The 13,163-nt window shown below is 48.3% G+C and overlaps 1 protein-coding gene and 1 non-coding gene across 2 annotated transcripts in view; both read left to right on the forward strand.

Moving 5' to 3' along the window:
- Positions 1-667: 667 nt before the first annotated feature.
- P2RY6 (pyrimidinergic receptor P2Y6) overlaps positions 668-13,163 on the forward strand; it is a 94,341-nt gene continuing 81,845 nt past the window's right edge. Inside the window, exon 1 of the mRNA XM_045021926.1 lies at positions 668-744. The gene's annotated coding sequence lies outside the window, so the exon portion shown is untranslated. The remainder of the gene's footprint in view (positions 745-13,163) is intronic.
- Positions 1,900-2,006, forward strand: LOC123362325. The gene has a single exon (XR_006576424.1). It is a non-coding gene; the product is annotated as a U6 spliceosomal RNA (small nuclear RNA).

Genomic DNA, 13,163 nt, shown 5'->3' on the forward strand with positions numbered 1-13,163 from the left:
TAAACTCCAGCTGTTTTATAGATGCATCGCCCTTCCCCCCCTTACTGGTAAAATCCAGCTGTTTTGCAGATGGATTGTCACACCTACCCTCTGCACCCTCCCCCCAGGTGCTTTGCAGGTGCATCGTCACAACTACCCCCTGAATCCCCCAACCCAGCTGCGTTGCAGGTGCATTGTCACACCTACCTCCTGCACCTCCCAACCCGGCTGCGTTGCAGGTGCATTGTCACACCTATCCTCTGCACCCTCCCCCCAGCTGCTTTGCAGGTGTATTTTCACACCTACCTCCTGCACCTCCCAACCCAGCTGCTTTGCAGGTGCATTGTCACACCTACCCCCTGCACCTCTACCCAGCTGCGTTCCAGGTGCATTGTCACAACTACCCCCCAAAACCCCGCTGCGTTGCAGGTGCATTGTCACAACTACCCCCCAAAACCCAGCTGCGTTGCAGGTGCACTGCCACTTCCTCTCCTTTGAGGCTCCCCTGCTAGACCCGCTGCGCCGAGAGCCAGCCCCGCGCTCCCCGCCGCTCCGGGCACAGGTGGGTGCGGGTGTGCGAGGGAAGGAGCCGCCTGGCAGCGCCCCAAGGGGGTGGGGTCGGGTCGGGGCAGGCGAGCGGAGGAGGCGGCTGCGGCTGAGAGCGGGGCAGGCGCCGCGCGGAGCGGCCGGGCAGAGCGATCTCCGCGCCAGTGCGGGGCCCCCGGGCCCTTCCCAGGCTTCCCCTCCGCAGGTGGGGAGCAGCCGGTGAGTGCCCCAGCCCCTCCTTCCGCCTCTCCCCGGGGAGCGGGGCTTTCCGGGGGACTTGCCGGGGTGGGAGGGTTCACGCGCGGGCGGGCTCCCCGGGGCAGCGTGGGGCTGGGGCTGCTCCAGGCGATCGCAGCATTAAATCACCAGCCTCACTCGCATCCTGCAGAGATTGATGCGGAGGCTTTAACTTTAAGCAGCTGCATCGTGCCACGTGCACGCTTAAAGTTATTGCAAGCTTGGGCAACCGTGTTCTGGGTTTGCACCGTTGCATGTGCTTAGGAGACAGTACCTGGCACAGAGGGGTCCTGGTGGATACCTGGCCGAGGTATTGTGGTCATACAAATAATACACAGTAATAACCACATAAGCTTTTGCAGGCTCGGGGCTACTGTTCATGCAATTTGCCTCTGCCCTGAATTTGAAGGGGTTGCTGGCGGTAGGAGTGTTTTGTATTGATCTGTGTTACTCACATTCAAATAGGATAAGGAAAATGAACAATTTCTAAGTCCTGTTTTATTCAGCTAACCTTCATTTGTGGTTCATACGCATCAGTGTGTTATCGGGTTTCCCTGCTTTTTCTCTGATGCAGTTGGCGGGGTTTGCTTTCCTCTTTGCCCATCCAGTGGGGGAGCTTTTCTGAGGGTAGATATGTAGTGTTGCTGTTTGTAAGAGCATAGGGCTGGAAGGGACCTCCTGGGTCACAAGTCCAGTGCTGACCCTCGCAGGCAACCCCATCATGTCATCTCGCTCATAAATTGATCAAACTCCATCTTAAAATCAGTTTGGTTGTTTGCCCCACTGCTCCTAGTGGGAGCCTGTTGCAGGTCCTCGTTCCTTGGGCGGTTAGAATTTCTCATCTCATCTAATTTCTCATCTAAATGTGCTCATGGCCAGGTTCAGACCCATTGTTTCTTGTGCCAACGTATTCCTTTAGCTAAAGTAGCTCTCCCTCCCTCCCTTGTGTTTTACCCCCCTGACTGGCCCATTCAATGAATGGGAACAAATATTTACAAGAATCTACCTGTCTTCAGGATCCTGATCAGCTTCGTGCCATAAGGTCACGTACACGAGCATTTGTTAACAATGCTTGCCTCTTACGTAGCACTTTTCAAAGTGCTTTTAAAATTTTATTTTCAATATCTGCACTTAAGATTGCTTGCTTCGGCAGCACATATACTAAAATTGGAAGGATACAGAGAAGATTAGCATGGCCCCTGCGCAAGGATGACACGCAAATTCGTGAAGCTTTCCATGTTTTCAGGGAGGGATATCTCTGTGGTTTGAGCATTGGCCTGCTAAACCCAGGGTTGTGAGTTCAGTCCCTGAGGGGGGATTCGGGGGGGGGCACTGTCAGGGACAGTACTTGGTCCTGCTAGTGAAGGCAGGGGACTGGACTCAATGACCTTTCAAGGTCTCTTCCAGTTCTAGGAGATAGGTATATCTCCATTTATTATTATTATAAGATGTTGCTGGAATCCATCTAATAAATTGGAAGTATTTTCCTATCAGACTATTTTTACTGACAGTCTTTTTTTTAAATGGATTTTACTGACGGGCTCTTTCTGTGATTTAACTCTCTCACTTTCTCAGACCGATAGTGAATTTGTTGACGCCCTTTGTGTGTGTGATGGCCTGGTCAGATTTTGGCAGGCACTCGAGTTGTTTGGATCAGTGTTACGTTGCTATCAGGATGGGGGCCTCTCTGCTACAGGCAATTCACTGCTGGGGACCTGTCCAGAAAAATTAGGTTGGCTTGACAAGCATCTGTATCCTTAGGGAAAGATCGGACTAGTCAGTGTCTTGTAACTGTGCTGGAAAACATGAAGATATTGCCCTTAATTTCATTATTGCAAATGGGGCTTAAATGTAATGGTTGCAGTTCTAGCTGCAGAGCTAAGAGCTCTGCAAATCCGTGGACCATGTTTGTGGATCACGGATTGGATGCAGATACAAATTTTGCATCTGCGCAGGGCTCTATGCAGAGCTCAGACTGAGTAACTGGCCTGTGCATTGGGACCTCTGTCGGGATGAGGATGAGGGGAATCCCTCTCTGTACCCCACAGGAATCTTGGCTGCAGTAGTCCACAGTGACTTGTGCATACCCCTTCCCTGATGTAGGCAGGACTGAATAGCGCAGGGGTTCTCAGACTTTTGTGCTGGTGGCCCCTTTCACACAGCAAGCCTCTGAATGCGACCCCCCTTCTACATTAAAAACACTTTTGAATATATTTAACACCATTATAAATGCTGGAGGCAAAGCAGGGTTTGGGGTGGAGGCTGGCAGCTCGCAACCCCCCATGTAATAACCTCGTGACCCCCTGAGGGGTCCCGACCCCCAGTTTGGAATAGCGTGAGGCAGATGGGAGCAGCTGGGTGCTGAGCTCCTTTGAAAATCTGCCCAGCACTCACAGATCCATCTGCTTTCCTCCTGCATGCTGGAGAGGGGTGTGGAGCGGTGTGGAGGGGATTTGGAGCCAAGGCCTGTTCGGTCCAGGTGCTCCCTGTTGGCGCCAATTAAGCGGGTGGGGCAGAACCTGGGGGGCTATAAGGGGCCTGTGAGAAGGAGACCCAGAGTGTTAGCGATGGCGCAGGCAGGAGAGCTGCTACAGAGACAGGGGGAAATGCAGGAGAGGAGCAAGAAGGGTTTGCTGGCTGCTGTCCCCAAGCCGGAGAGCCAGGGCTGAAGGCGGCAGCAGCCGCACCAGAAGCAGAGGGAGATGCCAGCTGGTTCTAAGCTAGAGAGCTGTAGCCAAGGGCCTGAGAGGACTGAAGGGAGGGGGAGCGGATGAGGAGTGGGGAGTGACCTGCTGCTCTCTCCTTGCTGGAGAGCTGGACCCCCAGGAACAGTGAAGGGAGGACGCTCTCAGCAGAGAGGCGGTGGCTGTCCCCTTGGGAAGGGTTGGGTTATGTCCTAGAGCAGAGGCGTCAGAGCAGGACGGGCCAGGGGGCCACGGCCCCACCACTTTTTAACCAGACGTAAGGGCAAGCGACGGGTGAGGGGGCAGAGAGGAGTGAGTGGTGGAAGTCTCGTGAGTGGCGGAGTCTCGGGGGGGGGGGAAGGGGCAGCGTGGGCATGGGGGGAAGGGGTCACAGTTTCGGGCACCTGTGGCGCCCCCACGTTTAGGGTGCTTCGGCCGCTCCTGCTAGAAGGAGGCCTGATAACAAATCCAGGTACGGCGGAAGACGCCAGGAGGGGAGACCGAAGCCGTGATTTCAGAGACTACTTGCAGTGGGGAGATATGGCCCATGCGGTGGGATGGCTGCACTGTGTTTGGTTAACAGTCGTGTTGATGGACTTGAGAACTTGCTTCCATGCAGTTACTGGTGCCTCAAACGGGAAATTGAGGTGAGTGGCAATTTGCAGGGTCGCTGTGAGGAGGTGCCGGGGAGGAGGGCAATGTGTTTAGAAGACTGCTACGCACATGGTCTTTAGGAGCATACTGGGTGGGGTCCAATATTTGCCCCTCTGAGTGTAAACCATGATGGGATTGTACTTCAAGTGACTGCAGTTCCCAGGGAATGCATCACAAAAATAAGTCATCTGGGCCAGTCCCCCGCCTGTGGCAGGACTAAATATTATCTAGACCATCCCTGACGGGTTTGTCTAACCTGTTCTTAAAAACCTCCCACGACAGAGATTCCACAACCTCCCTAGATAATTTGTTCCATTGCTTAGCTACCTTTACAGTTAGGGATCGAATGATAAAACGCTGTGCGTTGGCCAACGGTTATTTCTTGTTAATTGATAAAGGCAGAGGGAAGCTAAGGGCCTGATCCTGTGCCCCTTAGACAGGCAGAAGCTTTGAGTTTTGTTTAAGCAAGAAGTGCAGAATTGGGTGCTGATACTGTAAGAAACCAGCTATAATTATGTAAAGAGATGTATGGAAAGAATTAGCTGCTACAGATGTTAGCCACCTAGGGTGAATCTGCAAGCTAGGCAACAGTGGTGTTCATAGAAGCCAGTAAGATCCAGATGGTGATTGTCAATTGTTTAAATTTTTTCTGCGTTTAGACCCATATTTGGAAATATTAATGTAACAATACCTAGCTCTTCTATGGCACTTCACAAAGGAGCTCAGTAGCATTATCTCTATTATACAAATAGGGAAACTGAGGCACGGGAAGATGAAGTGACTTGTCCTAGGTCAGCCTGCAGGCTAGTGGCAGAGGCAGAAAAAGAACCTAGGGCTCTTCTGTCCTAGTCCAGTGCCCTGTCCGCTAGACAGTATATGAATGGAATCTGGTCAGTGCTCCTTGCTTATGGGAAGGTCCTGTTTAAATGAACACTGCTGTTTTCCAGGGCCTGGCATTGTGAAATGCCAAGGGGTAGATCAACCTGAAAACCAAACCACTGACAGAGGCCCTGATCCTGCAAGCTCACGTGCCTAGGCAGACACTGGCATTCCCGCAGAGCCCCCCTGAAGTCAGTGACTCTGTGCAAGTGGAAAAGTCGGCCATGCACAGGAGCTTGCAGGCTCCAGTAAACTTGTCTTGGGTCTTTCCTGTTCAGTGGATGTAGGGAGTGGGGCCGCTTCACCAGGATGACTTGAATCCTGCTCCCTTTAAGATAAAGTCTGTACAGCGCTGAGCACGATTGGCCCCTGACCTGGCTGATGATGGGGCCTGCGGGGGCTCCAGTGATACACACATGCAAATCCCAACCTGACCAGTGATTGTGGGCGCATGAGCTTTTACACTGTCTGTTGACTTTAAAAATCCAGCAATCCTGCAGCTAGACAGTAGCTTAGGGCCTATCCCGCAAAGTCCAGAGCACTTTCTGGTGCGAAGTGCCTTCAGCTCCCTCTAAGGCGGCTGGTCCTGCATTTTTGAAGTCAATGGGTGTTTGCCATTGGCTTCCATGAGCTCAGGATTGGGCCTGAAAGTTAACAAGAGTTGTCGCTGCTCAGCATCTTGCAGGATCAAGCCCTGAGATACGTAGACAAGTGAATGCATAAGCCACGTAAAGTCATAGAGTCCTGTCATTTTCCTCCTTGTTTCTTTGTGCTGGGGAGGCCGGGGGGTGACAGACCTTCTCTTCTTCCACTCCCCTGATCCCACACAAACAGCACCATTCTCTGTCGGTCCCAAGTCTTTTGGAGAACTGCCATGCTGTATGGGGCCTGTTGGGAGTGGTGGGGGCCAAGCTGGGAGATGGTCTCTCTGGATCAGACCTTCTGTTAGCGTTGTTGAAACAGATGTTAAGTTTATGAGAATGTGTCTAGTGTTTAGACTTTATGAAATGCTTGTAAATTGCTCCATGTATTAATCTCATAACAGCTGTACCCGGGGGTTGTAAGGTTGTATTGAGTGTTTGCATTGTAAACCTCTGTAACTGTGTAACTCAAACAGGAAAGAAGCATTAATGAATGTAAAATGCTGGCTTGTTACAGAAGGTGTGAGGTCCTGCCCACCAAGAAGGCCCATTGAAACTCAATAAGCTGTGATGAAACAAAGAACAAAAGATTGTGTTAATTACTCTCCCCATGAAGAGGAGATGTGCACAAGGACTCGTCCCATCGGCTTGAACTCTGGGGGAAGGGAATAAAAATCCCTGACAAGAAAAAACTATCTCTGTGCTGCTTGGACTTTGAGAGAGCAAGATTTCTAAGCATAAGCAATAGATCCCCAGCTGCTTAGCCTGGGTTAGCCCTAGGGGACATATAGCTACCTTTTGGAACCCATTACTGAACTCATTTGCGTGTGTCTGTTTACCTGCTTTAACCTTATAAATAACTCATTTCTTTTTCTTAGTTAATCTTTAGTTAGTTTATAATTGGATTGGCTACAAGCCTTGTCTTTGGTGTAGGATCTAAGGTGTAAGTGACCAGAGGTAAAGTGACTGGGAGTAACCTGAATATTATTGTGATTTTTGGTGTAAGGGACCAGGTATCACAAAGGCAAGCTTACCTGGGTGGCAAGATGTACTGGTTTCAGAGTCGTAGCCATGTCAGTCTATCAGCAAAAACAATGAGGGACACGATCATAGGACCTAACCACATCAGCCACTCCATCAGGGGCTCGTTCACCTGCACATCTACCAATCTGATATATGACATGTGCCAGCAATGCCCTTCTGCCATGTACATTGGCCAAACCAAACAGTCTCTACGCAAAATAATAAATGGACACAAATCAGACATGAAGAATTGTAACATTCAAAAACCAGTAGGAGTCTCCCTGAACACTCAATAGCAGACTTAAAAGTGGCAATTCTTCAACAAAAAACCTTCAAAAACAGACTTCAGCGAGAAACTGCAGAACTGGAATTAATTTGCAAATTGGACACCATCAAATTAGGCCTGAATAAAGACTGGGAGTGGATGGGTCACCACAGAAAGTAATTTTCCTTCTCCTGATACTCACACCTTCTTGTCAACTGTTGAGAATAGGCCACTTCCACCTTAATTCAATTGGCCTTATGCCCAAATACGTTTGTTAGTCTCTAAGGGTACGTCCATACTACCCGCCCGGGTCGGCGGGTAGCGATCGACTTCTCGGAGTTCGATATATCGCGTCTCATCTAGACGCGATATATCGAACTCCGAACACGCGCCCGTCGACTCCGGAACTCCACCACCACGAACGGCGGTGGCGGAGTCGACGGGGGAGCCGCGGACTTCGATCCCGCAGGGTCTGGACGGGTCAGTAGTTCGAACTAAGGTAGTTCGAGTTCAGCTAGGCTATTCGCGTAGCTGAACTTGCGTACCTTAGTTCGAACAGCCCCCCCCAGTGTAGACCAGGCCTCAGATGTACTGGAGTACCCAAGGGGATTGTCTGTGACTCTGTGTTCAGGCTGTTGTAGTGCTTGAGGAGTTCACGCTTGATACTTGGCTGGTGAAATCTAAGTTTAGAATTCACAGTTAGTTTGGGGTTTGTGCCCTGCTTCTTAACAGAAGCACCAGCATCACGGCAGAGTGTGAGCCACTCCCGGCAGCTTGACATCTCCCAGAGATGCATTCTGACGGCAGAGTATCTACTTCACTGGTGAGCCCTTGACCTCTGTCCTCCCAGGAACTCACTGCAATTTTACATGCATTATTTCCTGGAATTACTTACTGGGGAGGGGTGGAAATGGGATGGCTTGAGCCACAGACAACAAAGAATGGATACTTAATGACTACAGGGAGAATACAAAAAGGAAAGGGGGATCCTCTTATTAACTTCCTATTGTCCAAGTGCAGGTTTATCTAATAACAATATCTAGCTCTTACATATCATGATTCATCGGTAGCTCTCAAAGCTCTTTAAAAAGAAGGTCACTATTGTTTTACCAATGGGGAAACTGAGGCACAGAGAGAGAGACTCATAGAACCATAGGATTAGAAGAGATGGCAGGGGGTTAGACTAGACGACCCTTGCTAAGATGCAGGATTTGTTGTGTCTAAGCCATGCAAATCAAGTAGCTATCCAGCCTCCTTTTGAAAACCTGCAATGAAGAAGCTTCAGTAAGTGATTTAACCAAGCTCACCCAGCAGGTCAGTAATAGAACCCAGATCTCCTGAGTGGTGCTTGAGTGCTCTGTCCACTGAGCAATACTGTCTCCCGATGCAATTGTTCATCCAATACAGTCAAAACAAAGATACTAAACTTGATTCAGGAGCCCTTAGTGCTAGAGGAGCTTTATAAATAGCGGTTGGCTATTGTCAACTAAGCCAGTAAGGAAATGTATCTTCTCCCACATTCAAAGAACAATACAAACTTTAGAGGCTGTATTGTACCGGAAATGCCAAATTTAGGTGCATCAGAATCTGTTTTCCAGTAAAATCCTATTTGTACAGCTGGGCTGAGGGTGGAGGCAGAGGGAGGGCAATATAATTCTTAATTTTTTTAATCTAATACCAAGTCTAAGGTGGTGGATGGATTCTAGAAAATAGTAATGTGCAAGACTATGTGTGTAGTTCACCCCAGTGGGTCTGGCCGAACACCTGGATCACAATGCCGTCCAAATACAGTTAGATGCAGTTTGTTGTAAATTTCAATTAACCTGAGTGTTGTAGGGTTTTGTCAACCTTCATTTAAAGGTGACCAGGAAAGGAAAATAAAATTGGGTTCTCATTTTATGCTTCTTTTGATTATATAAGGAAGTCTTGACTTTATTAATAGAAGAAGCTTATTTTTCTGTCTAAGGTACTTTACGTTACCGAAGTGTTGGAGCACTTCACCATCTCTTAATGCGTTTATCCTGGCAACACCCCTACAAGATACAGAAGTGCTGTGATCTCCATATACAGACTGGGACTTATGGCCCAGAGAGATTGTGACTTGCCTGAGTCACATAGGAAGCCTATGGTAGAGCAGGGAATTGAACTGAGGTCTTGCAGTCCCAGCCTAGTACCCTACCCACTGGACCATCCTTCCTTTTCTGCTTGGTTTTTTTTATATCATTTTATTTTCCTTATAAATATCAGGAATATTGAGTTTTATCTTCGGTTTAAGCATTGGCCTGCTAAACCCAGGGTTGTGAGTTCAATCCTTGAGGGGGCCATTTAGGGATCTGGGGCAAAAATCTGACTGGGGATTGGTCCTGTTTTGAGCAGGGGGTTGGACTAGATGATCTCCTGAGGTCCCTTCCAGCCCTAATATTCTATGATATCCACTGGAGGTCTCCTTGGTGACCAGCCCTGTGGAGAAAGAAGTGATTCAGGACTATTTAGAAAGCTGGATGAGCACAAGGCCATGGGGCTGGATGCACTGCTAAAGGAGTTGGCGGATGTGATTGCAGAGCCATTGGCCATTATCTTTGAAAACTCATGGCGATCAGGGGAGATCCCGGATGACTGGAAAAAGGCTAATGTAGTTCCCATCTTTAAAGAAGGGAAGAAGGAGGATCTGGGGAACTACAGCCCGATCAGCCTCACCTCAGTCCCTGGAAAAATCATGGAGCAGGTGCTCAAGGAATCAATTTTGAAGCACTTAAGGGAGTGGAAAGTGATCAGAAACAGTCAGCATGGATTCACCAAGGGCAAGTCATGCCTGACTAACCTAATTGCCTTCTATGAGGAGATAACTGGCTCTGTGGATGAGGGGAAAGCAGTGGATGTGTTATTCCTTGACTTTAGCAAAGCTTTTGATACGGTTGTGAAAGGTTGGATCACGGAAGCCCCCTTGGGAGCTGCCACCTGATGTGCCAAGACTACTTCTGCCCGTGCTTTCCCGTCCCTTCAGCTTGGGACTTCCGTGCCCTGCCTGGTTTGAGCCAGACTCGCTAGCCTGCTGCAAACCCAGACCCAGGTCTGAACCACGTCCCCTAACAGCTGTAGGCTTAACTGAAAGCAGCTAACAGAAGTGTTCTTGTCTTTAGCACTCAGATGCCCGACTCCCAATGGGGTCTAAACCTAAATCCATTTTACCCTGTATAAAGCTTATACAGAGTAAACTCATAAAATGTTCGCCCTCTATAACATTGATAGAGCACTTTGCCCCCGCCCCAAGTATGAATACATACTCTGGGTTAATTAATAAGTAAAAGTGATTTTATTAAATACAGAAAGTAGGATTTAAGAGGTTTCAAGTAGTAACAGACAGAACAAAGTGAATTATCAAGCAAAATAAAATATAGCACGCAAGTCTAATACAGTAAGAAACTGAATACAGATGAAACATCTCTGAGGGTGAGATCTTAATACGTTTCTTTCACAGACTAGACACCTTCCTAGTCTGGGCACAATCCTTTCCCCTGGTACAGCCCTTGTTCCAGCTCAGGTGGTAGCTAGGGGATTCCTCATGATGGCTCTCCCCTTTGTTCTGTTCCACCCATTAATATATCTTTTGCATAAGGTGGAAATCCTTTGTCCCTCTGGGTTCCCACCCCTCCTCTCTGGAAAAGCACCAGATTAACGATGGATTCCAGTTCAGGTGACATGATCACATGTCACTGTAAGACCCCCAAGCCTTCATTCCTCCCAGCCTGACTCACAGGGAAGGCCTGCCTGCAAACAGAGCCATCCACAGTCAATTGTCCTGGTTGATGGGAGCCATCAAGATTCCAAGCCACCATTAATTGCCCACACTTTGCATAATTGCAATAGGCCCTCAGAGTTATATTTCATATTTCTAATTTTAGATACAAGAGTGATATATTTATAGAAATAGGATGAACACACTCAGTAGATTATAAGCTTTGTAATGACACCTTACAAGAGACCTTTTGCATGAAGCATATTCTAGTTATATTATATTCACTCATGAGCATATTTTTATAAAATAATATAGAGTGCAATGTCACAATGGTCTCCCACAGTATTCTTGCCAGCAAGTTAAAGTAGTATGGGCTGGATGAATGGACTATAAGGTGGATAGAAAACTGGTTAGATTGTCGGGCTCAACCGGTAGTGATCAATGGCTCCATGTCTAGTTGGCAGCCTGTATCAAGCGGGGTGCCCCAAGGGTCGGCCCTGGGGCCGGTTTTGTTCAATATCTTCACTAATGATCTGGAGGATGGCGTGGACTGCACCCTCAGCAAGTTTGCAGATGACACTAAACTGGGAGGAGTGTTAGATATACTGGAGGGTAGAGATAGGGTGACCAGACAGCAAATATGAAAAATTGGGACAGCGGGTGGGGGGTAATAGGAGCCTATATAAGAAAAAGATCCCAAAATTGGGACTGTTCCTATAAAATTGGGACATCTGGTCACCCTAGTTAGGGATAGGATACAGAGGGACCTAGATAAATTAGACGATTGGGCCAAAAGAAATCTGACAAGGTTCAACAAGGACAAATGCAGAGTCCTGCACTTAGGACGGAAGAATCCCATGCACTGCTACAGACTTAGGACCAAATGGCTAGGCAGCAGTTCTGCAGCAAAGGACCTAGGGGTTACAGTGGACAAGAAGCTGGATATGAGTCAGCAGTGTGCCCTTGTTGCCAAGAAGGCTAACAGCATTTTGGGCTGTATAAGTAGGAGCATTGCCAGCAGATCGAGGGATGTGATCATTCCCCTTTATTCAGCATTGGTGAGGCCTCAGAATACTGTGTCCAGTTTTGGGCCCCACACTACAAGAAGGATGTGGATAAATTGGAGAGAGTCCAGCGGAGGATAACAAAAATGATTAGGGGTCTGGAGCACATGACTTATGAGGAGAGGCTGAAGGAACTGGGATTGTTTAGTCTGCAGAAGAGAAGAATGAGGGAGGATTTGATAGCTGCTTTCAACTACCTGAAAGGGGGCTCCAAAGAGGATGGATCTAGACTGTTCTCAGTGGTACCTGATGACAGAACAAGGAGTAATGGTCTCAAGTTGCAGTGGGGGAGGTTTAGGTTGGATATTAGAAAAAACTTTTTCACTAGGAGGGTGGTGAAGCACTGGAATGGGTTACCTAGGGAGGTGGTGGAATCTCCTTCCTTAGAGATTTTTAAGGCCTGGCTTTACAAAGCCCTGGCTGGAATGATTTTGATGGGGATTGGTCCTGCTTTGAGCAGGGGGTTGGACTAGATGACTTTCTGAGGTCCCTTCCAACCCGGATATTCTATGATTGGGAGAGTGGAGATCTATGTGGAACTTTCTCGAGCCTAAGGTGTAGCAGCAAAGCAAGCGGTTGAATTTTTAACAGAGACGTGCTCTCCTTATGGGGCCAAGCGTTGGAATAAAAATGGAGGTTAAGCAAAGTAACAAAGACATTTAAACAGGCTGACTAAAGTATCCCTTCCCTTCTCAGATGCTCAGGTTTCACTTCCTTAGAACTTGTCGTAAACCTCCTAGTTCTCTAGTCATCCATAGAACTATCCAGACAAAACACAAGCAGATTTTCTTTTTTTTTTTGAGGGGAGGGGAGACAACTCTACTCTGCAGACTCGTTATGGAGCTAAAAAAAATGGCCACAAACTCCAAAGAACCGTACCCTAGTTTGCAGGCCACCTAACTGCCCAGGTAAACTCGCACCTCTGGTGTGATTCTGCTGCCGTCAGCATAAGTACAGAGCACACCCTGCAGAACTGTAAAATTGAAACCACTCGTTGAGAACCAACCAGAATTCACCTCTCGGAATGGATTGGGAATTTCCAGTACTTTGTGCGTGTGTGTGTGTGTGTGTCTCTCTCTCTCTCTCTTTCTGGGTTATTTTCCCACATCTCCTGTATCATAGACATTCAACCGGTTTGACTGGTTTAATGGCACAGTCTCCATGTAATCAAGGCAGCAGAAGCTGAGCGACGGGATTGCTCTAGGGAACGGCAGCAGGTTAGGATTCTCCTCCTCATTTAAATCAACAGCTTCAGTCCAGGCCAAGCCCTCAGTTTTGCAAAGCCAATAGGACTGTTCTTGGCAGTGAGGGTCCATGCTTGCAGATGCTTCCGCAGGATCAGGAAGGTAGAGACTGCAAGAAGTTACCATCTGACAGCTGTTCTGTGTCCTATGTGAGCTGAATAGGCAGATCTTGGAACAGTTCCTGTTGGACAAGTGTCCACGCACCACAGAA

Source organism: Mauremys mutica, chromosome 1 (genome assembly GCF_020497125.1).
Source record: "Mauremys mutica isolate MM-2020 ecotype Southern chromosome 1, ASM2049712v1, whole genome shotgun sequence".
Classification (NCBI taxonomy): domain Eukaryota; kingdom Metazoa; phylum Chordata; order Testudines; family Geoemydidae; genus Mauremys; species Mauremys mutica.